We start from the raw sequence: 26626 nt of genomic DNA on the forward strand, positions 1-26626 counted from the left end.
TTACCCAAAAAGGCAGAATACACCCCCTTCAGAAGGCAGACATGCAGCATCAACCGGAGTCAGAGTCAGTCTCTGCTCTATCCTGCTCTACCTGCAAACCCCTGACACTATCATGACCCAATCTAGTGTGGAGGCTGTCAGCACCCTGCTGACAGAATAATGACAAGATGGTGACAAAGGTCAAACACTATGGTGGAAGAAAAGACAGAGAAGTGGTGGGAGCATGACGCAGTGGTAAATGAGACATGTTTGTGACTTCTAAAGAGTAAAAGGGCAGCGGTGCATCAGTGAATTGGTTCGTGTGCTGATGGTCATGAATGACAAAAGGCTTCTAACTCACATTTTACGCAGTTGGTTGCTGCTAGGATACAACTGTCAGTGTGCTGTGACTGGTGCACTGTCAGATTAGAGCAGAAAACCTATTATTATGGCTGCTGCTATGTACTTGATAGGGGGCTATCAGCTTGCTATTCCCTTTCTAGATGGACTGCTGGGTGGTTGCTATCTGGGACTTTTCTTGGGTGTAGATTATGATAAGTCCAACTTAAATTGGTTCCTGGAAGGTATCAGGTCGCTGGTCTTTACTGTGTCCCCAAACTAAAATTCATGCCTTAATTTTCCAACTGAATTCCCTCTAATGGATATTTTAATATTTCTATAACCTTAGAGTTGTTCTGGAGGTTAATATTGTTTTGCAATTAAAGCATCAATCCTCATTTAGTAACTGTATTCGGCTTTATATCTCTCACATCAATCTGACTGCTTAACTCTGAATAATGTGCTCTCATACATGTGTTTAAACACACTTTGGGACAGTTTTGTGGGGCTTGACCTCTTGATCAGCCTAACAAATCATCCACGCTTGGCTACATTTTTTGTTTGACATGCCTAAGGTCAGATTAAGTGAAATTTAAGTGTCAAAAACACTGCACCTGGTATGAACACACACTAAAAGATGAATTTTATCACATTTTCACTCTTTCAATACAGTAGAATTTCTTGGCACAACAAAAGCAGATGTACAGCAGCTGAACTTTACCCATTCCCTCACAGTGAATGACCAAGAAAAAAAATGTGATGAATAAATTTATTTTGACAGTCAAACCAACCGACTGGTTCAGCTGCTTTTCCTTTTCTACCTTTTCAAATTTTGCACATTTACCCAAAAATCCTTAGACCCATGAAATACTACAAGTACAGAAGCTAATCACAGGTTACAGCTTTTCAGTAGAAAATTTTTTACTAGCTTAGCTCGTGGCACAGTCAATAGTCATCTTTTTTCTACTGGGATGGAAGGTTTCTGAAGAATTAATTTTCTCTGCAGATTTCCAGTTAAAACTGATAATAATGTCAGATTCTTTTCAGCTTTGACAGTTACATTGCAATTACAGAGATGATCAAAAAATACTAAAAGATTTAAAACAGTGCTGTTAAACTTAAAACTTTGTATCTAACTTTTTCCTCATGATTAAATCCAGGCAATTTAGTTATTGACTTGCACAGAATAGTATCATATTTTGAAGCATGAACATCAGATTTTTTCAGTATGATCATATGACAGAAAAACCTAATTATATTCACTCAGGGAACAACATCTTTAAATATATGGCCTACCTGGTGAACCAGAAACAGGAGGAATCATTATTTAATGAGTCAACAAAAACAGTCTGAGGCAGTATTATTTTTGTGTTATTTGCATGCTCAGGCCCTCTAATGAAATAAAAATAATGATGATAAAGATGTGAAGTTTGTGACTTGAGACTGTCCAACAATAAAACCCTGAAGAAAACAGAAACATCAACTGTGATTTGTGGCATTGCTGGGTCTAAATCTGGAGCAAATAAGTATGACGGATTGAATTGTGCAGCTCAATCAAACTGGATTATTATGCAGTGAGTCTGGGCAAAGATTTTTTTTTTACCTGGGAAGGTTTGTGCACATAGTAGGCCCCAACTTTTTTATTTTTAGCACAGTCAATTATTCGACACACACCAACATAAAGAGACATGGGTGGCACAGTGTTTACTCTTTGTTCATTAACACAACAATGACTTGAGTTAATCTTGGTTACTGGAAATCTTGAAATCTCAGTTGAATGCAGAATCAAAGCGACATTGCTTCTGTGTTTAACCATATTCTGGCAAAACTATGAGTGTTCATGATAGACTAGATGTCCAATTAGAGAGTGAAAGGGTAGATTATGCTGCAGGAGAGGCTTCAGACGTTTCTGTGAATGCTTTAAATACCTTTTCACATGGGGGAAAAATTTGCCACCATTGGAATAAGGTAACAGAAGTCACTCTTTCTTGTAACAGGAACAACATTTGCAGCCAATGTCTACGGGTGGTAAGTTCTTCATACTGGATGATCGCTTAAAATTGCCATGTAGAATCAAGAAATACATTAGTTTTTGATATCATACATAACAAGGCAACCCTGTCTCATAGGAATTATGTTCATATACTGCTAAATTGCTGATAACGTTGTGGTGGTAATGTGATTACTGGTGGGATTACATTGAAAAACAGCATTTTTTAGATTTAGGTTAAGTTTAGGCAACAAAAGCACTTTGAATACACAAGATTGGGGAAACACTGTGTTTTCATAAAGTCTCTGTTAAGTTTTTCTGCATAAAATCCGACCACTAGCTTTCCCTAACCTTAACCAAGTGCCTAAATGTAACCATGCAACCTGCCAAACATGTAAATTAACAACAGAACCTCATTATGTTCATAGAAAACACAATACAGTTGCAATTACGTTTCCTACAAAATACCCTTGCTGTTGCAAATTAGTTGTACATAAATGTAATTTCTAGGAGACAGGGATGGACAAAGTGTAAAAACCATGATGCAAATTTTTACATTTTCTATATCAGCATTACTTGGCACTGAGCTGTGCCAGTTTAAGAATAATCACTCTTAAAATCATGGACAGATATTTATGGCCACTCAATCAAGAAGCCTTGTTTAAATGTCAAAAAATAACCTGACATTCTGTAAAATACGTTTATGAAATGATAAGATTAAAATCACTCTCACATCTTTATGGTGAATAACTAAGCTATCTTAGGTTGCTACAAACACTGGTAATAGGGTTTTTTCTTTAGTTCAAGAACAAAGGTAACAAAATCAGCCACCTTTAATCTTCCTGTCACTGTAACTCTATATAAGAGAGTGAATAAGTGTATTTCCTAAATGTTGGAATTTTTAAATTAAAAATAGTTTGTAACAAGTCTGTGAGAATTAGACTTACTGCAGCAAGTACTGCTGCTATGGGTAAATGCATTTACTGTAATACCATGCCCACTGATTTCGAACCACTGTATAAAGAGTTACACTGAAGTGTAAAACAGTAGAAAATGGTGCACAACATGACTGCACACAAAGTACTGTGATAAAGCCTGTAGTTGCCAATTCCCACCAGATTCTGAATTGCCGCAGGGCCCATCTCCACAACACAGATGCACACATATACAGCAATGTGTAAATCCATTTAATATTTAATTGTTACTATGGCATTTGATTCATTTTCTAAGTATGGCACACACACATGCCAAACCTCTGTCATGTACCAAACCCTGTCTGGTATTTCCCTAATTTGTCACTTGGCCTTTCAAATAATGGTTCACAGGGACAGAGGGAAAGAGCAAATCATTTGATTAAAATGGGGCATTACAGTGAGTGTGGAAATCAGGCTGACAGGCAAATGTCCCAGATGTTACATTTTGGACAATGAATATGTGGCCGGGAGGGGGGGACTCCTGGCAGTTGGCACAGGTTCATTTCCTTCATTTGGATGGCCTCATTCCTGTCAGAGCCACAGCCACACAATGTCCATGTGGAGAGCTAAAAATAGTGTCAGAGGCGAAGAACACTGGAGAATTGTGCTCTCTAAGGCTGCGCTGACCTGAACTGAGCACATTTGCACAGTTGCACCGTCATACATCCTGATCTTTTTCTGACACAGCACAGTGTCCATAAACCTGTAAAAATGACCAGACTCCACACTGGGGACTACAATATGTCTTCTTCCATGATGACTTTGTTTTTTTGCTGTCAAGCAGTCAGCTGTCCAAAACACAAAAACACCAGAAATTCCCCTGTGCTTGTGTCTTCTTGATGGTAAAATGACTCTGCAGGCAACATTTGAGTTTTCAATGGCTCCCCACTTCTGTTCTGGAGAGATGACTGCTCTTCTTTTAACCATCTGTGGTCATGGCTGCCTGCAGCCCTCTTTCTCAAAGTTTCGCATAGTTGCTCCCTATTGTTTGCCTCTGCCATCTCATTTCTCTGGAAGCCGCCTGTTATGCAGTGTGCATTCTGCAGACAGCCGTAAAATGTCCAGTCTGCCCAAACATTGTCGCTACAGTGGTTTCTAAGACTCGGTGCCGCTTTCTTAGGTCAACTTAAGTTACACAATTGGTATTCTTGGCTGAGGCAGTGGCTTTCCCCTGCTTTTCCCTCCTGTCTGCAGATAGTGTCTGTTTCATCCTTCACTACCCGCTTGAAGAACCTTCTCCACTCAATGTCAGGTTGTCTTTCATCCAGATAATAAAGTCAGGAAACTGTTAAGTTCTTTCCTCTCCCACTACCTGTCCGAATCCATCGCGGTACAGTTGATCCTGTTGAGCCACACCTTGCGCTCTTAACTTTTTGCCGCTTTTCACTTTTAATAGAGATTCCTCAAACTTCAACTTGTTTATTGTCCGCCCTACAAACTGTCTAGCTACACCTAATGCTATGATGAGGCCTCCAATATGTGCCTGAAAATGGTGGATGAAAATCCATATATCGTCCAAAAATTCAATCCAGCACAGGTCTTAGACTAGCAAAGTGACAACCAAATAAAATATCACGCACAATAAAACAAAGTATGTATAGCATGTAACGCAAACTCAAAGCACAAAAAGATGACATGTCTCTCATCAGAACAGCAATGTCCCAGTCTGACATGGGGCCTATCTGTAAGGACATACTGTGTAGTGATTCTGGCATAATGCTACCATTGGAAATCTCCATCCAGCCTAATGAAAGTCAGATTCAGTTAAGTGCTAAAGTTATTTGATTGGCAGCATTTAATTTACAAAACACGAATATTGGCAGAGAGTTAAAAAGAAAAAGTGTATGTTGTATTGTTTGCTGTGAGTATATGCCACATTGCCAACTGTATTATCAGCAGCTTCACATTTTCATAATTTTACAAGGTGCAGTGATGGTTCCTGTTGTGTTGCATTCAAGATGTCAACAGGGAACATGGGGAACAGGAAAACCTACCGTTTTTTTCCCAATGTTACATAAACTATTTCCAAATATTCATCAATAATCTAATCAAAAACGGAATCAAAGTAACCGTATAGCTTCCGATTAATTAGCTGAAAAGATAGCATTTGCATTAATAATGGACTTATAGGCCGCGATAGAGCCTTTGAAACCACTTTGCCATCATTTAAATTGCTGCTTTTGTCTTCTTTAGCCAAGCAGGAGAAATAATAACCGACAGAAATTTGTGATATCTCCTTCTCTGAATTACATCTCAGAGGAGGGTGACAGTAATCGGCAATTGGACTGCTGGTAATTATGGTGTGTTACTGAACGCAGCAGGCTAATTTCAGATTTCAGGCAGGCTAAAGTGGAAACAGGTGACAGGATTGACTAATTCAAAAACAGAAAGTAAGACACAGACAACTAAAATGATAAGACCTCAGGACAGCTGCTGTGAGGCGGTTACAGAAACGGTCAGGTTATAGAGCTACTGTTTTTGGGGCTGGCAACAACTGAAGACGGATGAGTGGATAGTTTGACTGACTTCAGTGAACGCCTCTGTGCCCTCATGTTTGCCATTTGGGATCTGTGGCCTGAGAGGGAATGAAAACCTTTTCATAGCTGCAACTCTATGATGAAAACCAAGATGAACTTGTGGGATGTATTTTCCCGGAGGACGCCTGCTCACACTGAGGCAGAGAGCAGCCAGCCACCAGGCTCCAGGCTCCAGGTAGGACATGTTTGCTGCTGGCTTGATGAGCAGCGCGGCACCTCGTTTCTTTGATCACTGCTGCTGTGTGAAGTATCAATGCGCGACTTACAGGTGCCAGCTAATGTAGGTTAGTTGATACAGACGGATGGATCTGTATGGAGAGGAGAACGCTTCGTCATCAGTTGTCTACACCTGTGGTGTGATTTACAGGTGCTCATTAACCCGGTTTGTGTGTCTTCGCTGATGTTCCTCCGCAGCTGGTTTCAATGTGGGCTAATTCATTAAATCCTGTATTGCTGTCCAGTTCAGGTGTTTGTGAGTGAGCCTTTGCCTGTATGCAATAGAGCCTTTTAATATTACAGCATGCATTTATAGACTAGTCCTGTAACAGGCTATTTGTGGGTTTTGTTAGCAGTGTTAGGTTTAGGTTGGTGAGGTCTGTGTGCAGACTCATGGGCCTGTGTTCCTAATCTGTGATTGATGACAGGCTCATCTCTTACACCACTGAGAGCAGGACACCGCAGAGATGAACCTACAACAGTAGCTTAATGGATGCATGTGTGCCTCCTCTTTACTAATCTACAGCTCTGTCACTTTCCACAAGTTTACTTTGCTGCAAAATATATTCCATTAAATTTGTGCTGTTATATGGTTAAGGACTATAATAATTTTTTCCAGCGTAGCTGTCAAAAGAGCACAGGCAGTCTGTCAGTGATTTTATTTAACTGCATTGAACAAAAAAATCAATGCAGGAAGAAGGAGTCAGATGATTAAGTGATTAGATGTAACTGCTGCAGTTTACTCTGGTAGAATCTTCTCCAAATCAGTCATACAGTCAAAAAAATAAAATAATCAGGATTAAATACTGACCAATTTGTCAAAGTTGCAAATACAATTTCGAAGGACACCAGCATTTTCTCTTTATAAAAATCCTGTTCCTCACACAGAACTATAGACATCACAGCATAAATATAGAGGTGCAATATTCAAATGAAAACAAAGCCGGGGCTGGGTTCCATGAGTATCAACTAAAAAGGAAAAGCAAACACAAATTCAGCTGCAGTTCAATGAAGAAGAATATAAATTTAATACCAAACCTCACACACATTCTTGCACCTTACAATGAATAATGTGGATTTGTGCTTTCAAATACAGTTTGCAGCACAGAATTAATTAAGCCTAACATTGTTTAAGTTGAAGGGTTTGGTTTGATATGTTCTCTGTTTTGTTTATCACTACTTACCCTGACTTCATGCATCATTCTGCTGAACTAGAACTGGTTGTAGGCATGACCTCATTATTGTTTGTCTCCATCAGTCTTCTGTCTCCCAACTGGGGTACATTGTTTGGCTCTGTGCCACATCGGGGACTTGCAGGTTAATATATGTCCTCAAATCATCTCCTCTGTGACCACACTTTTGGCAAAGGACATGTATTTTGGTGGAACATTTAGTTTATTATGTTAAAAAGAGGCAAGTTTCTTCTTTAGTTGAGTCGAAGTTGATGCATTTGATATTTAAATTTTTTTTTTTTTTTTAAACAAGAATAAGATAAGACTGACATCATTCTTCTCATGTCTTTATGTTAAGTACAGGAGCAGGAGTCAAGATGTGTGTAATATAGCTTAGCATAATGACTGGAGATAGGGTAAAACAGCCAGGCTTGTTGGAGCCTTTTTCTTGGGAAACAACAGAGCACAGTTTGCTGAAATGTACCCATCACAGTGAGGTAGCCAGATTTGTTGACATTGTACCTTTACCAAGATCAAAACCTGAATAGTCTGTACTTATTTTCAGTTTTGTGTTTTTCTAAATAGTTGTTTGGTACAAAATGCTTAGAGCAGACAAACCTTGACGCCATCCTCTGTTGTGTAGGTGTCAACATTCAGAGCATTTTTGTGATTATTTTATTTTCATTCATCCAGTATTGTTTATAACAATAAGATTGATCTGTGCAGTTGTGCCTTTTCTTAGCACATCTGTGCTAAATGTTATGTGTGTGCCACGGTTGCTTTTTCTAAATGGTTCATTTAGGGCTGCATGGTGTGTAAAATGGGGAAACTGTCTTAGAACAATGTGCACAAAAATAAAATTTTAAATAAAGTATTGTAGATCATAGCTGCTATATTAGCCACATGAAATGGCCTAAGTCAACTTAACAATGAGAGGCTTCTACTTAATTCAGTCTTACCCTGCCAAGGAGCCAACATCAGCCAACAGCTGTCTGTGTCTGTCTGTAAACATCAGCCTGATATCTACAAACAGTGCAAGATGAAGCAGTGAACAAACTTTCAGTTTCTGTCCTGTGTTCAGAGTGATCATCAAAGTGCATGTGCTGTAACTAAGCTGAAGAACAAAGACAACATATCAGATGTTGAAATACTGAAATTTTATTGTTTTATGAAAAATATATGCTCAATTTGAATTTGATGCCAGCAACACGTAACCGCAACCACGAGCTGTCTCCAGTGGTAGAAAGCGATGCCAATTACTCTTGTCTTTATCAAGTCTTCTACTGAAGTTAGCATGCTAACCAGCCAGCCCCGGTCTGTCGCGTCACTTTCTGATAGCAACTAGACTGCAGCCTCCAATCTGCCCTGAAGACGTTGCGCTGCTCAGAGGACGTATTAGAACCTCTCGTCTTGTAAAAGCAACAATTGCAGAAGCTCTTGTCAAGCGACAATCACCACCACCTGCTTCTGGCAAGAAACCACATTCAGCAGCAGAGAAATTATGAGAAACTATATGAATTGTCTAACTATAGTTTCCCACTTATCCTTTTGAAATAATGTTCAAAATAAATATGAAGTTGAATGGGCTGTGATTCATAAACAAACTATTAGCTACTAACTCTGGGCCAAAAGACAGTCCTATATGCGCGATGTTTGTTCACACAGACAGATCAGATCAACTTTAACACTGTGTCATGAGACAAGTGAATGAACACAAAATCAAACTTAGAAGTGAAGGGAAACAAACGAACCAGCCGTGATAAAAGATACAACACTGAGACAGAGGCTTTTCAGTATACACAAAACCATTCTGTAGCATTAACATGAATCATTACTCACTGTGGTAATGACATGTACAAAGCAAATTCTGATAAAACTCTTACTGGGCTTTTAGATAGAGATCAAAGACATCAGAATCTTGCATCTATTTCTCACACACACACACACACACACACTCAATGTGCATACACAGATCCTGCATTTCATCTGAAGCTCTGAGCCACATAGGGCCTCACACAGGAAAAACTTCAGCAAGGGCCTAAATGTGAACTGATGCAACATATCTGACACCTCCTTCAATAGGTGTGATTGGAGAAGCTAACTACTCGCTCTCTTTTTCCTGCGTGAAGCCCCGCGCTCGTGCCTCTCCCTGCTCTCCCTGCGCCTGGGTGATGAGGGTGCAGCAAGCATTAAAGGACTGCTTTGAACAAAAAGATTCAGTATGAAAAGGAATGGGATATTAGGCACCATGAAGGGATCGCGGAGCTGCAGCTCTCCCTCCCTTGAAGCTGTCATATAATTAGATAAAGGTAGACGCTCTGCTGCAATTCCATCCCCGCAGAGAATTTCCTGTGACCCACAGGTCAGCTCACAGACAGAGCGGCAGGGGGAATGCAAGATGTTTCCACCTTCATGTCAAAGTCACATCACCTCACAACAATGAAGGGAAGAAAGGGGAGTAACACTGAGAATATTGTATAAGGATAATTTGATGATAAAAAAAAAGAAGAGGATGTGAGTACATTTATGTGAGGTGAAAGCAGATACATTGAAGTTGTCTCATTTTTCTTCCCTCCATGTAGCCAGTTTAAAAAGAAAATCAGGGGTTATGCTAACCTCCATGGCATGGAGATTTTCTTTGATCAACCTCTCCTAACAATAAAATGAGAATTTATTTATAAAAGCCGTGCGGTGAGGGAGTGTGAATGAGGAATATTTGGTTAAAAGTTTCTTGACATCTGTAATCTCGCACATCTTGGCAACTGCTGTTCTCTGAGAGCAATCAATGTAATGCTCACTGAAATATCTTTATCTAAAAATCTCAAAATATAAATGTTCTTTGCCTCAAGTTAGACATCCCGCGTAGTTCAATCAATCCCAGAGTCTGACATGCTTTAATAAGCATAGGTGCACATTTTCCACTTTCAAATCTTTTGCCTCATTCTGACCCAGTTTTCACAAACCGTGTGTGATATACTGACAGGCAAGCCCCTCCACTGCACACACAAATGCTCTGTAACTTTCAAAAAAATTGCAGGCAATGCAGGCCTTTGGGTGATTTGTTTTCTTTGGTTAAGTGATATAAAATCGTGGCTATTCAGTACAGCAAACCTTCGAAATAACTACCCTAAAACACAGTCTTTTGTGTGTGAATAAAACCAAACAGACAGATAATTAACAGTCTCACCTATGATGATGATGATGATGATGATAATGATGATGCTGAATGTGCTTTGCTTTTCTGTGTAGGAGGCTGAATGTGTGAGATGACGGAGCATTCATTTGAAAGTTTACCCTTGAATGATCTTAATTTCTTCACAGTGCTGGCAGTCTTGTGCTAGAAAACAGACCCACATCCCCAGCGCCCATAAAACAATCTCTTATTTATTAATGTTCTCCAAAAAGTTTTAGGTAATGATATTGTGCTGTAAATGTTGGTTTCTTAAGAATCTTAATTATGTTATTTCAAAATTAGCTCTGCAATCATAGGAATATGCGAAAACTATTAATTTACTTCATAATTTAGTTTGAGGGAATCTTTATTACAGCTCAAATGAAATATAACACACAGACTGTGTGGTAAATGTCCTAAAATTTTCAGACTTTGAAAATGACATGGCTAAATTTCGACTAAAAGAAAATACGCTATGTCAAAAAAGTAGACAAGTATAGATGATGATGAAGACTGGGTAGAATGATACTGTTTTGCATGATCTTTGAGAAACACATTTCCATGTCTTTTTGTTTTTATTGAAGCACAGGGTTGAAATTTCAGATATTCGCTCAGTATTGATTGTGCTATTAATCGCCAAATGTCGCTGACCTCTATTAAAGTGACAGTTTTGGTTATTTGACATTGGGGTTGTGTTGAGGTACTTACAGTCAGTGTGTTACCCACAGTAGATTCAGATCAGCACACTCCCAGTTTAGAGAAGCAGCTGGGAGCACTGGCACAGAAAAAACTGGGAGCCGACTCATCCGAATCTACAGCAGGTTATACACTGACTGACTGTACAGAGTTACCTCACACCCCCACATCAAATAACCTGAACTGTTACTTCAATGTGACAATTCTCATGCAAATTGACCCATCGGGTGTTCGGCACCTTTTCACTCGCGGACTTGTTATAACAGACGAAGCAGAGGTGGAACTAAAAACATTATTGACGGTTCTGCTCATCAGTAAGCCACACCAGTGCAGACGCATAAAAGCAGAGCACTGGGCACTGCAGCATCTAGACTGAATGTGGTCCTCATTAATGTTGTGTCATGTTTTCACATCTTCTGTGAATAAGGTCTGTACACATAGACGACCAAGAAAAAAAGAAAAGGAAAAGAAAGCTTACAAAAACAATAGGGTGCCACTGCACTTTTTATGCTTGGTCTTCTAATAATGATCAAAAGATCTCTCTGTGGAAGATCTGCTGTTGGCTAGGGAGTGAGAACCATGACTTCTCTCACTAAACTTACTGATCTCCCTTCTTTTGTTCTTTAAAGTCTGCCTGGTTCAGACAGCACATGGAAATAGAAAGCTGAAATAAAAGTCACTTCGCTCTGAGGATGATTTTTATGTTATTTAAACACAAAAACTTGTTATTTTTAGGAGAAAATCCAGACTTCATTTGTTGCAGTGCAGTCTAATTTGACGGGAAAATGTTAGGCAGACATAACTTTTCACATGGCGGATGGATCTGTCTGTTTTTTGATCTGCTGTGTCTGTGGTTAAGGTGTGGTTAAAGTTTAGGCAACCTAACATCACTTGGTTAAGGTTAAAGCTTTAGTTTTCTTGTGCTTCACTCAGTGGCCCCAGTCTGTTTTGTATGTAGCAGCATTTGTTGGGTGTTGAGTGTTGTATTGATCCTCAGATGTGACAGACCTCTGTCATTTTCGCTGCTGTTCAGTTCATGTTGTGATGCAGGTTTTGTGTTGAATGATGTTGAAAAAGTTGGCGACAGTGGGGCAACATAAAGTGACCTAGAAACTAGTAATGTATCAGACATCATGATATACATACAGGGGTAGGTGAGGGAATTTTCAAGTGAAGCTTTTCACCTGGAACACAACTACTCTTTAAGAACTGGGGGACAAAGTTAGTCTATTTAATATTAATTTCCTTCGTTTTGATTCCCTGGATAGTAGTTTCCTGCAGGGCTGCAGTGGAGGGATACCTTCTAATAGTCATGTGTAGGTTTGCTGTTGTCAGCCAGCCTTTACCTCTCAAGTTGTGCTCTGAGTAAACTTCGAAGTGAATTTGTACTTTTCATATTTGATTGGACAAACAATTGGGTAGAAACGACTTTGTGTTTGGATTATATTTGTGCATGGTTGACATCTCAGAGCCACTCCAGCTCTTCCTCTTGTTCCCCAGACATCCTTGATTTGTTCCTGTCTAATCTGTGTATTATAAGATACAGAACACGGTTTGTGTCTGTGTTTATGCAGGAAAGAAAGAAAGAAACTGGTGATGTGCAGAAGCATTTTGATTTTCCCTGAGAGATCCTGAAAGGACCAAGCTGTGGCTAATAGCAGTCAGAATGGACATAAATACACTCAGAGAGGTCACGTGTATGCGAAGCCCATTTCTGAGAGGAGGGTTACCTCAGGAGAGGTAAAGAGCTGAAAAGCTAAGTACAAATGCAGACATGGAATGTGTTGTTATTTATCAGTCAACTGAAGTAAAGATCTGTGGAGATGCTTGTGTAAGATATTATTGCAAAAAAAGGCTGCAACAATTACATTACAGTCAGCAACTCACCTATAGCAGTGACATTATTTGCCTGAGCTTTGTCCAAACAAATGTGTACGCAAAGATAAGATGGATATCTCCCAATCCACACTGTGCATGCTTCACCACACAATGTCAATTTCTCCCCAAATTCAAAGTCTGTTTGTGCAGCCTTTTCAAACACCAGTGCAAACAACCTTTAATTTTACCTGTGAACAGTTTGCAAGTTTGAACAAGGACAGTACAGTACTTTTTCATTTGATATCAGGCAGAGCAAGAAGCAGTACATGTTAACCTTTTCCATCATCCACCACGTTCTTGGAATAGTTGGCGTTTTATCTTAAGTCATTCATATCCATTTTCAACTTTTAAATATCACGGAAAAATTTGCACAAATCAGTACTGTGAGCTTGAAGTTTTCTTTAAGTTTTCAGATGCACCCATTAAATTTAGTATGTGTTATGCCGGTGTTATGAAGACATTTAAATTCCAGCGTTAGAAGCTGCGTGTGTGTGTGTGTGTGTGTGTGCGTCCTCTTGGAGTATGGACAGAGTGGCTTCACGGCTGAAGGAAAACAGTGTTGACTTTTGGTAGAAAACAGGACTTTGTGGCCTGACCTTTCCACTGTCGCTTTTGCTAAATGATAAGAATGTCACACCAGCTCTTACTTTGGTACTGAACAGAAACAGATTGTTTTCAGTGATAACAGCTGTCTTCTTTTCTGGCAATGCATACATTTAACCAAACCCAGTTTTCAGACTAGATCTTTCTTTTTTTTTTACTCTGCATTGAATCTAATGGGACAAAGAGAAGCTTGACAATGCCTTCTGAACAACTTTTATTGAAAAAAATTGACTATTATTGCTAAGTGTCCCTGAGTCCACATCTTAAATGGAATATATACTAAAGCTCCTAAGCTTTTGTTCAAGAACTTAAAAATGTGATCATGACATTAGCAAAAGCTGACTGAAGAATTATTTGAAACATTTGCAGAATATTAGTAAAATAAAGAATACTCTAGGAGATGTTATTGTTGAGAAGCACATCTTAAAATGCTCAGTTTTTATTAGGTGAATGCATAAAAATCCATCAGTAATGAGTAAAAAGCATATTTAACAATGTCAACCTGTCATTAACTTATTCTTATTAATGATTGGTGCATTATTGTTGTTGTTGTTGTTGTTGTTAATGTTAATAACATTATTATTATTATTATTATTATTATTATTATTATTATTATAACAATTAGTCTGATAGTGTTTGAATACAGCAGTACATACAGCAGTTCCTGGTCTCCATGTCTTCTCTCTCCCCTGTCCTCCTCTCTCCCACATTTCTCTCCTGGGTGAGGCAGATGGCCGCTCACGCTGAGTCTGGTACTTTTGGTGGTTTCTTCCATTAAAAGGGTTTTTTTTTTTTTTTTTTTTCTCCCCAGTGTTGCCAAGTGCTGCTCATGGAGGGAACTGTCAGGTTTCTCTCTATAATGTTGTACGGTCTTGACCTTACTCTGTAAAGTGTCATGGAATAATATATGTTATGATTTTGTGCAACGTAAATAAACCTGAATTGAATTTAATTCATTTACCCTTTGGCCTTCTTCCTCCTCACTTGCATTGTATTGTATCGTCTCAGAATTAAGCTTGGCTTACCATGCTCTCCCAAAGAGAAATGCTTGTATTTTATGAGAAGTATATGTAAGCTAAGACACTAACACTCTGTATCAGCAGGCAAGGCTTAACAGCCACTCTGGAATGCTGGGAAATCCCCTGTGGATATTTGATGCTGTGTATCCCTACAGTCTAACAGTATATTCAGTAAGTCAGACATTGGTGGGTAGGGGTTATGTCAAGCCTCTCCCTGGTAGTTTCAGAGGCAACTGAGCTACAGTTGGACAAACTATGTAATAATAACTGAGATAGATGCTTCAGTTTATTATTTGAAAGCACAAGCTGAATTAGGTAGCCACTCAGTGTCCGCAGGTCCTGGTGTATTTATTTATTTTACATAATTGGAGCTATTGTTTGCAGATACAGCGTGGTTCACTAAATGCTGAATGGGCTGTTTCAAGGCAACAAGTTCAGTTATTCCATTAGTGTTTGATTGCCAGCACAAAGCCCATTGTTACTAAGATTGATGTTGCACTTGGAAATTATTTTCCTTAGATGGGGGCAGGGTGTGAACGTATGCAGTGTCAGTGTGGTGGGGTATGTGCTGGAGTTGACATCACTATTCGGAGAATGTGCTGGAAGCAAAGCTTGGTGTGTGTAGAAATCTGTGTGGTCAAGATCCACATTGTTTTTTAGATTATTAGCAGATGCTACTGTTTAATTTAAAGCCCTGTACAGTGAATCTGGGATTATGAAATGTGTAATACAGTGTTGTGGGCACTTTGCTTGCTGCTCAAGCAGTTTGAACATTAACTTATGTTCTACAGTGCAGCTTGAAAGCAAAGCAGCTACCTCCAATAAAAACCTCAAAATACATGATGTATTTTTTTGAACAGCACAAGTAAGTCAGTTATAACTCTTTTTATAGTGACCTCTTCTAAAAGTCATTTTATTGGATAATTGCATTATTTAGTAATCAGGCTATCATCAGATACCGACTGTATCTCTGCCTGTCTTCAATTTATACATATCATAATAATCACAATCCTGAGTATCAATAAATCTAAATGAAATTTAAAGAATGCGTCACAATCACTTAGTTAAAAAAAAAAGCATATGAAGTCTTTGTAAAGTCCATGTGACATCTTCTCTCTTGCGGATGCTCCCCGGATGGTCACTGCTTATTCGATCACCGATTTGAACACAAATTACACTCTGTGGTTGTCTAGTTGCATACGTGCATGAAAATGCGTTGTCATATTGTTTGCAGTGCCTTGTTTGAGTAAAGCCACAACCTTTTTGTTCAATGGCGATATTGCTGTAAAACACACAGTCCCTGAAACGCAAACACAAGACCAATTGTAGTTTTTGTTTAGACATAAGGACATAAAGTGACAAAGAAATGTGCACTGTGGGATTTGGTTTGATGTTTTTGTCAGGAGTACAATGCATTTTTATGAAAAGTTTGCACTAGCCATTTTGTGACTGATGCAGTGGTAATTGTTGAAATATAAAATAGCTACAGAACACATTTAGTTTCACTAACTGTGAAACTATAGGCTTAAAGATAGAATAGGGCTGTGGAATCATTTATAGACTCCAGTCAGTTTGCTTCTTTAATGCTTTACAGTATCTGCTAAAGTACATGGCTATGTTGTCCCATTTATTATCAAATTAAAAACAAGTTTTAGAAAGTTTTGCTGTTCCTGCATTCAGTTTTTTTTTTTATGTTAAGGAAAAAAAAAGTCACAAGAAACCATTTTCAACAAGTATATTTATCTTCTTCTTTTCTTTATTCTTGATCTTTGTTTCTGTTCTCTTCAATCAAGTCATCTCTCCAAGTAGTGCAGTGTTTTAGAGGGTGCCACTTACAACTATTGGCTTATTTAGCACAGGGTGGGAAGACGAGACATGCTCTCACAGGGTTTTAAATAATGAGTGCCAAACAGCACTTTCTGACTTTGTAAATCACACAGTTGGAGTGATTTGATTAATCTCATCGCCTGTTTTCCATCCAACACACCTTGAATTTAATATTAATCAGGAAAAATGAGCCTGCTCCCCATCTGTCTTCATTACAGGCATGCAAAATTTTGAGCACCTGGTTCTCAATATATAGAGCAATAAAATGATCATCATTCAGGCTAGTGTTCATCAGATCTATTTAATATGAAGTTTGAAAGTACACTTTTAAACACTAAGTAAATGTCATACTGCACCTCCACCAAGACGTAGTCCTCAACATTTTATTTTTTTCTTGCTAAGAAAATAATTTATAATTACAATTTTTTTTGATTGCATTGCAAAATTGACTAAAGATGTGAAATGTTTTAGGGAAGTAGTTTGTGTTTTACTGAGCCCAAAATGTAATAACAAGCAAAATAAAGGCGAGGAGGTGAGAGACAGAGAGAGAGAGAGAGAGAGAGATTTCGTCATACTCTGGCTTTTAACATTTCTGGATTTACTCATTTCCAAACTTGGACTGACTTTTCCCAACAAAATCCTTTCTGAAAGATTGGGTAAGGCATTGTTAAGAAAAATAAGAAGAACAGGAGTTAACTACAATTGGATAGATGAGTGCAGTTGGATTTGTTATTGGTGGCTTGTTCCAGGACTAATACTCATGCTACTATCCTCCTTTTTACAGGTGGTTTTAACAGAGTAACATCCTGTTAATAATCCCTTTGTGTGTTCTTTTCAAAGGATTAAACCTAGTTTTGGAGGGTTTTATCCAGGGAATGTCAACAGTTACTTTGGGGACATGGGTGTGTAATTGGAATCAACATTTTTTTTTTTTTTTTTTTGCAGTACGCCATATATTACAAACCAGAAATAATCTCTACAAGATTCTGCGAAAACATGAACTTGTCTGGCAGCTGGTTCAGACAATGCTGCATTCTTAGAGCGCTGTAACAGGGGCGGGTTTGGTCTGCTGTAAGGCTGCAGCACTTTGGAACAGTAGACTCCTTGTTTCCATGGTAACCATGCAAGTGTGTGACTGAAAAGGAGGGTGCCACGGTGAAGATGCTTGAGGTGAGTTCATGATGCAAAATTATTTGACCACGTAATAGTCTTCCATACATAACCGAGCTGTTGTAGTAGCATCTCAAATGTCTGTTCTGAATCCCAGCTCTTTTTTAAAATTTTTATTTTGGTTTCCACTTTACACTGTATGTAATTTTCTCCTAAAATAACACTTGAGGCTTAGGGTTGCTGATGGCACATTCAAGGTGGGAGACTGACATGTCTTATGAGGATATCTTAACTTTTTTTTCGTCCTCATTATTTCAGAAAGAGGAAGTGCTTTGATCTGTAAGGAAAACCTCCAGAGAGTTGAGCGCGCGTATGATGCATAATATACTTAAACTTACAGTAGCTTCTGAATCTCCAAAAACCTCCTTAGAAACTCATATTATCTGCTATGACCCCTATAAAACAAGCACACTTGTTCTTTTGTTTACTGATTCGTGTTTATCAAACACTGATTGTAGACCTGTGACCTACTGGCAGAGGCACATTTTGCACCTGAAACTTAAATATCTCTATCCTTAAAGATTCTCAGAGAAATCATTGAGGGTGAGCCTCGCTTACAATTATACCGAGATGACACCATGGAAATTACAATCAACATACACCGTCCTTATAGTTACAGACAGATATTAAGTACATTCCTGAAGTTTCGAAGAGTATTAAGTTTTAGGTCGCATTAAAGAGATGCCATTATTCTCCTAATATTAAAAGCAGTCCGTCCAAGATCAGTCCTAACACGAGGTACCTGAAGAACCAGGAGCAAGTTAAAAGTAGACGAGAGTTCCAGTGCAACATAGATGTGATGTATGATGGTAATTTTGCCACCAGGGCTTTAAAGACATACACACACCAAAGCTTACTGCATCTCTCTTTCAGAGAAGACCAACCAATCTTATCACAGAGCATAAAGTGGTGTGTATTGTATGATCCTCTTCTACAAATCAAAAGAAAGATAGTTTTATTTTTGTATAAAAAACATTTGTCTTAGTTTACCAACAAGGTTCCTGGTGTAGGATTTAAATGTAAATTTGTTGTTATCAAGCCAGATACCAAGATAACCTGTATTCTGTAACCCTTTCAATATTAAACCATCGATGGTAGAGGTATGCAGATTACAGTAGTCTATGTTTGAATGAATTTCTTTTCATTTGCATTAAGTATCAATTTAGGATTAATATGAGAATGTTGCAGTGCATGATGGGAGAGTTGTAGTTTCTTGATGGAGTCGGCAATATAGTAGAAAATTGGATCATCCACGTAAAGATGAATTTTGCAACCATACAGAAAAGAGACAATTTCATTGATATCAATGATGAAGAGGACAGGCCCATCGCAACCAGCAGGAACACAGACAGTGTTGTTACATCCTTCAAGCTTCTGGAGAATTATTGAGCTGTTGCTTTTAAAATAGTGTGGTACATTAAGTCTGGGTTTGTGTCCACTCCTGTTGTTGCTTGTGCTCATGCAATACAACAAATGTCCACACTTTGCTCATTGCTAGGGAGGAATGGACCTTGCTTTGTAGACATAAATGGATGGCTTACTGTACTATCAGCAGGCTGTGTAGATGGAGTTGTCTTAAAAAGATTCTGGATTTACTGTGGGAAAGAAACCAAAGTACTTAAAAAGTCCGTCTGGAGGCAAATATAGCAGATGCTAATGTTTTTCAGTTCCATTTACATATGAAAATGCTACTCCTAAGGCCAGATTCAGCCATCACTGGGGTATTATTATTTGAATGTGTGAGCTAAGATCAAAGAATTGAGTTTGACATGACACAGTGAGCTGTGTTAGTAAAAGAATGGCCACCCAGCGATAGGAAAACATTACGTGGATTAGGAAAATAATAGATGAAAGGGTAAAATAAGCACATATCTCATTCTGGCCTTTCTTTCCCTCTGTCTTTGTTCTATAACAGAAATGTTGCTGCTTTCTCATGCTCCCACCCACTAACTTTACAAGATGTGTGTGATGTTGTTGTTGTTGATGTTTATAGCTGTAGCTGCTGGCCACAATGCGCTAAAAACTGCTGTTCCTCCCTCTCCCAACACAAAAATCCTACTTGGAGTTCCCATTAACGTGGACCCATAGGACCAAACTGCAGCGGTAGGTGCTATACCATGAGGCATTTGACCAAAAGTGATGTTGAGCTGGCAGTGGCTTTGGGAAGGACAAACCTTTTGGACTGCCTTTTCTAGAAATTTTACAATCATTATGGATTTTGCAGGGTGATTTCATTGCTCTTGTGGCCAATAAAAAGCCATATTATTCTGAGCTGCAAACAAACACTTCTCCCTCAAGCAACTCTGCAACAACTACTCCTTCCTGGCCTCATTATGAAACACACTCTACTCCAAGGCTCCTCAGATAATAGCATCATATGTCAGATTAGACTGTGTACCAGCTGGTTTGATGGTGAGGGCTTACTTTGTCCTTCCATGTTGTCCTTGACCTCTATTATAGCAGTTCAGTAAAGATGTTTTCTTTTAATTTTCTGATGTAAATGAGAGTATATGATGAACCACAGAGTCTCTTCACACAAAATGTCTGATTGCAGTTTCTGCAAAAAGCAATCTAGACACCCCTTTCTTTCTCACCATGTTAGTTTAATCTCTCGTCTGATTACAGCACACTGTAGGCTTATGACAATACAAGCAGATAATTATCACAGCGAGGAATGCAAATATTGGGAGGCTCTCCATTGGACCGAGTTTCATTACAGTGAGTCTGCCATCTCTCTACACATTAACTCTATCAGAACTTCACAGCTTTTGCACCATATATTGCTGTCACTTTACCGATGAGTCAACTTGTTCTTTGACACATTAATGATTTTGCTGTGGCTCAGGCTTAACTTAATGCATTGCCACTGCTCTTTGGTGTAAGTGCAGCCGTGACTTGATTTAGAAGCCACTGATATATTTCGATATGCTGTAATTGCACGGTGGTTTCATTAAGCTCAATTTATCAAAATTGGCTGTCTCTCCTATCAGTGAGAGACAGTTCTTTGGTATTCTGTTTGATCTAAGAAATCATCAGTTGTGCAAGGAAATTAAATGTCTCTTGGTAGAAATGTTTCCCTGAAAGCAAAAAAAAAAAAAAAAAAAAAAAAAAGTTTAGGCTTAAAGGTAGAGATGTTCCCCAAATATAAAGCAGTAGAGTTACTGTATTTCTGACTTCACATGAATGAAACGGGTTTAGTCAGACTTGTTTTAGTTCAGTAGAAATTTGACAGAGAGAGTAGACTGTGATGTATAGCGTGGCTGTGTTGGACACATTTGTCACCTGTATTAAAGTGAAAAATTCATGACTGTTTATGTGAAAATGGACGTTTTAACACTGGAGATTTCTACGCCTGTTGGGGTAGATGTGTTTCAAGACAGGACTAACAGCAATGTGTTCTTTAACCTGTAACAGCAGAAACAACCTTTAAACACAATACTGAGCAACACATCCTCCCGCCTAAACAACCCTTTAGTGCGGCAGGCACACTGGCAGTGTTGTGCATGGACGCGCTAAGTGAGCGCCGTTTTCATATTGGTGAACGATGAACTGAATGTATCTGTTTGCAGCCAGTGAACATGAATGTGAACGACGAATTGTGAACTATGAATGTGAATGAATTCATGTTTGTGAATTGAACTTTGAGCTAGCTCTTGTGAAGTGTGAACGTCAACAATAATAAACATGTGGTTAAGATTGTTGAACAGTCACAGTTTGGTCAGGTTTGCACACAAAAAATTTTGTGGTTTGGTTTAAAATAAGTATGTCCTTACGATCTGGACCTTAGTCATCATGGTTACAATAATAAAAACATTTAAGGTTAAGGTTGTATAATAGTTGTGGATAAAAGAAATGTTGACTGTTGGTTTCACATGAGAAACGAACAGGCTCCTTTGTGAAAGTTGTGTGTCGCTGGTTGATGGTTTGTTACAAGATCAATGTTATTTGCTTCATTTCAGAGTGATCATAATGTTTTGACTCATTAGTACACTGAATCAAACACAATATACAAAGCCATTTACAAATCCAACACAAGCCCACATCCCTAAGAAATGTTGAACAGGGCTGGGTAATTATTCTCTCTGTAAATTGGTAATCTTCAACATTTCCTTTTTCTTTCCAACTAAGAATATCAATTAGTTTGTGTCAGTGCTGTAACTTGTAAGAGGAAAAGGAAAAACCTCCAATTACTAACTTTTTGAATCATCCTCCATAGCAATAGATACACTAGTATCCACTGTGAATTTGAGTTGTTCAGCAGTTCATCGGCTCCTTTTGAGCTAATTCTGACATTGAACGGGCAAAGCTGAACCAGCTTCTTCTGTGAATCAAATAGCCTTGACAAACAAGGGTGCATGCAAATGGAAGATTTTAGACACAATACTTGAAAAATAACAGCACTGTCCATCACTGCATGAAAACCTATCACTGTGGCTTATCCTGGAATTGAGTTTTTCCTGTGTTCAAGAGGCAGCAGTAATGATACACACAAGATCTCCAGGTACATGAATAGTTCATTTGTGTGACTAGTGAAGCAGACACTAGCATGTCTGCTAAATTCATGCTTGCATCTAACTATTATTTTCATAATTGCTCTATTAAAAGTGGGAAAATTAACTAAAGCCCAAATTAAATAATATCTTTGGGTTTTGGCCTGTTGGGCAAACCAAAACAAAAAAACCTATTTTTTTTTAATGTTGTTGTTTTTTTTTTTGGTGTCAGACAAGGACAAGCAGCTAATTCTCACATTAAAAAAAGGTGGAGAGATCAAATATTTAGTATTCTTGGTTGTAAACTTAAAAATGGCATTGTATAAATCAATGAGTGTGTGCCAAATACAAAAATGTAAATGTCAGGCACTACCCCTAGCATTCTCAACAACATCCATACAAATGCATTGGTATGGATGCAAATCTTGTCTGAAAAATGTCAATGTCCACTCAGTGGTTGTGTTTTTATTCTTAGCCACACTGAGCCAGTGTCAGTGTCTTCACCATGTCTTTTAAAAGATAATCACACACATACAAAGGCAAAGGTACAAAAAGGTGTTTCATTAAACATCCCGCTGAAATGGCCGTAGCTGTCTCAGTTGGAGTGCTTCGTATGTCCACGTCTCCTCTGAAGAGCTGGTGCAAATCTGGGGCCCTCTGATAAGGAGGCTTCTGTTTGCAATGGCATTAGTCATTTGTGCAAAATGGAGACAAGCTGTGTATCACACATAGATGTGCTGATAGAGTCACGCACACGGAATCCCATTATTTCAGCTAACTGAAAAACACATTGTCAGAGTATGCCCATTAAGCAGTCAAGAAGGGCTCAGAGACGATCTAGTGCTTCCCAATGGCCTTCTCATTCACACTCTGTAATAGTCAAGCTCCCCACAGATTGACATTTTCTTCTTCCATCTAGAACAGTGTAAACACTACACACTATCCCAGCTGACATTGGAGACTCAGATCCCAGGCCTAAAATCCAAACTCTGAGCTTCAAACAAATATGATTTGTGACACAGAGGCAGATGATGGCTAGAAAGCTTTAATGATCATTCAAAGAGAAACTGGTGGGCTGCGGAAGGTCTGCAAGTGGTGGATTGGAGAGTTGAAGGTTTCAACAAAAGGCTGAGGGCAGTATGTGGGCTGTGACAGGAGAGTAGAGAATGTTTGTAGGCGTTATACTGTAGGGTTGTGCCAAGTCTCTCTTTTTTTTCTTTGCTCTCATTACTAATTATCGAAGTGCTAAAAACTCAGGGTCCACTGTGACATAATGGATGTAACTCATTGCAGAAACACTGTATCATGGTTGATAACCAGTCTGCTTGATAATGTCAGTGTCCTGTATATCAGATTGGTGCATCTGTAGTACACTGTAGAAGAAGGCAGCATAGATGAGGAGAAAGAAATGGTGTAATATCCAATCCCTGGCCAAGTGATCACAAAACCCGCAAGTAATAAAAAAACCGAACAGCTAAGAACATATCAATATTCGCAGAGATTGATTTTGTTTTATATAAGAATTGCACTGTAGCAATGTATGGGTCACATTTTGGGATAATAACACAATGAAGCCTAATGGCTTATTTTTATCTCAGTCTTCCAACAGCACAGACAATAATGTTAATCAAACATAAATGCAAGCAATCAACCAAAGCAATAAAAAATGTAAAACTACTTCTTCTTCTAAGTGTCATTAATCACTGAAAAGGGAGCTACCTAAATGCACTGGCACAGCTCTTCAGTCAGACTTTCTGATTCAAGATTTGTACATGGATAGAGTTTTAAAACCATCAATTGGTATTGTGCCTGCAGGCATTAGAAGCAGTGGAGGAGGAATCAGGGCGATCCTTGGCAGCAGGGACTGAAACAGTTCAACAAGATTCAGGTACTGTGGTGCTGATGTGTTGCAGACGAGCCCTTGCTTCCATAATGGAGCATAATACTGTACATCTTGCAGATAAAATGGGGCAGCTGCGTCTGCGCTGACTTCACTTGTTTTTATTGTTGGTGACTTTGTGTGTGTGTGTCAGTGTGTGTGTTTTTAGGCATTCTGAGGACTATTACTCCTTTTTTTTGTATTTTCCAAAAGAAATTTGGGAATCTGTTGGTGTTCTGAACTTTAGACAAACAAAAGCAATAATATATATACGTAGGTAGGTAGGTGTATATTATATAATATATAATATACACCTACCTACCTACCTACACACACACATGCACACACACCCTCTGTGGTTGGTCCTTCTACAGTAGGTTTCCCCAGGACCACAGACCCTACATACCTTACAACCATTAATATAGTTCACGATACTTGTTGCTTATTATTTGTGGTGGGGTGGCAACTCATAGAAGGCTGTATGCTCTTACTTTGAAAAGTGGAAATGGTGTCGTCAGTATGGAATCACGTAGCCGAACGATACAAGTGGATTTTCAGACTAGTGGAAAGTTTGTCTAAAAACTGTGTGTGTAAAATGCAATTCCACAAACACAGAATGCGATCTACAAATGCTTTTTTTAATCCACAAATAGAAACTTGATTCACAAATGCCTGTTTGAAAGTTGTAAATGTTAGGATCATGTTAACAAATGCTTATCGTTTATTTGTAAATGAATTGAATGTATTCACAGATGTTTTTTATGTTTTTATGTTTTGAATTTGTATTTGCAGATCTTTTTTATATTTGCATGATTTTTTTTTTGTGAGTTTATAAATTTATTTTTTGTGTTTGTGGAAGGTGTTTTACATATGCACATACATATAAATTACACATTTACACACGCATTGTCAACTGTTCACACAAATAATACTGAGACAAATCTATGCGCCCATAACACACACACAGATTCACAAGCTGAAAAAAAACAATAGCAGCCCCGCTGCTGCAGCTGGTAATCAAATAAAAAGCTACTTTTATGAATGGGGATATAAATTCAACCCCAAGGTTATTCCATTGTCAGGTTGTCTGACCTCACTCTGACCCTTTGCTGAATTGGCTTTTTGGTTGTTACTACTGAATTTTACACAAATGGAAGTAGACCTGCAAGTGAGGAGTAATTTATTGTTTTTTATGTTTTAATATAGAGACAGAAAATGAGAGGGGAGAGGGAGAAGGAACAACATGCAACCGATGACCCCAGCTGGACTCAAACTGGGGATATTATGAATCCACATTTAGTATCTTAAACCTTTAGTTAGTTAGTTAGTTCACCAGCACTTATTTATTTTTGAATAATGTGAAGATTAATTTATTGGTCAATGGTTTGCTTGTAAAATGTCAGAAAATAGTAGAATATGGACCTTATTTCCCGAAGGCCCCTGCATAACATCTTGAAATAGCTTTTCTCTTCACTGAATAATCATTTCAGCTGTTGAGGAAAGTGAGATATTTAGTGTAGTATTTTCTTTAATACTGGAAATATTATTATTCTAAGCAGACACCATCAATCAGAATGACTGCTCAAGATGACTGCAACATTATCAGTAAACATTTTGCTCAGTAAAGACGGTCTGTGTCATATTGTTATCCAATTATTGCCAAAAAAATGGTGTCACAGTGGGTGGCAGAAATAAGGATAGAGAGAGGGGGTTGGAGAGTGAGTGTGCGTGTGTGTGTGTGTGTGTGGGAGGTATTTTAAAGTTCTCTTTCACTTGGTTCAGTCAGTTACAGTACATCATTATGGACTTTGCTATTGTGAGACAAGCCAATAAAGGCTGTTCACAACCTCTGCTGAATCATGGAGACAGCCCATGGATGGGCTCATTCCCCAGGTCCATCGCTCTTCACCTTCAAAGCCCACGTTTCTCACCTCTGGAGTACAGGTTGTGGGGCACCTTTGTTACCACAGTGCTATTGTTTTGACCAGTACCAAAATTATATTTTGTGGGCTTTTTAAAATGATTAAAATATAAATCTAATATATGGAGATGCCATGCGAATGCAATACTTCAAATTAGAATGTAAAAACATACGGTACCTTTATATACATCAATGCGTGATATGTTAAATTGTGTTCAAACAGGAGTACAACAAGGTTATCCTGCCTCCAATTCAGTCTGTTTCTTCTGAAAATAACATAATTTGCATATTCAGTACCAAATGGCCACTGAATTGGGAGTTACTGCCCAAAGCTTGCTTCCTGGTCTCACAACCCAAAAGGTCTCCTTAAGAGTGGTTCAGATGTAAAAAGGTTTTTGAGGTTAGCCTCCCACCAAGAGCAAATGGAAGAATTTGGCATCTGCTGTTTTGGTTTGAGGATCAAAAAAAAAAAAATTAATATCAGTGAACTGTGATTTGACATTTGAGTAAAACAAATGCATTTTGGCCTTTCTCGTTATTTGCAGTGCCGCCTGAAAGCAGGTGAAATAGTGCCCTACATAATTTGTTGCCCCATATTTTAGGAAATAACAATAATAACATGTGGGAACGCATGACTGCAAGTGTACAACTGAATATCGATGCTTTTGAGGTGGACTTGTGTTACACAATACCATGGGGTTTAAATGAGTGAGCTGGATTGTTGTGATAATCAACTATCACTCTATAATTTAAACTGTTATGTT

At 38.5% G+C, this 26626-nt stretch overlaps 1 long non-coding RNA gene across 1 annotated transcript; it reads left to right on the forward strand.

Moving 5' to 3' along the window:
- Positions 1-1731: 1731 nt before the first annotated feature.
- LOC139628033 (uncharacterized) lies at positions 1732-26336 on the forward strand. Its single transcript, XR_011692661.1, has 3 exons — positions 1732-5994; positions 23878-23950; positions 25148-26336. It is a non-coding gene; the product is annotated as an uncharacterized lncRNA (long non-coding RNA).
- The last annotated feature ends 290 nt before the right edge of the window (positions 26337-26626 follow it).

Source organism: Trachinotus anak, unplaced genomic scaffold (assembly GCF_046630095.1).
Source record: "Trachinotus anak isolate AG129_WGS33_773 ecotype Australia unplaced genomic scaffold, CSIRO_AGI_Tana_v1 ptg000011l, whole genome shotgun sequence".
In the NCBI taxonomy this organism is placed as follows: Eukaryota; Metazoa; Chordata; class Actinopteri; order Carangiformes; family Carangidae; genus Trachinotus; species Trachinotus anak.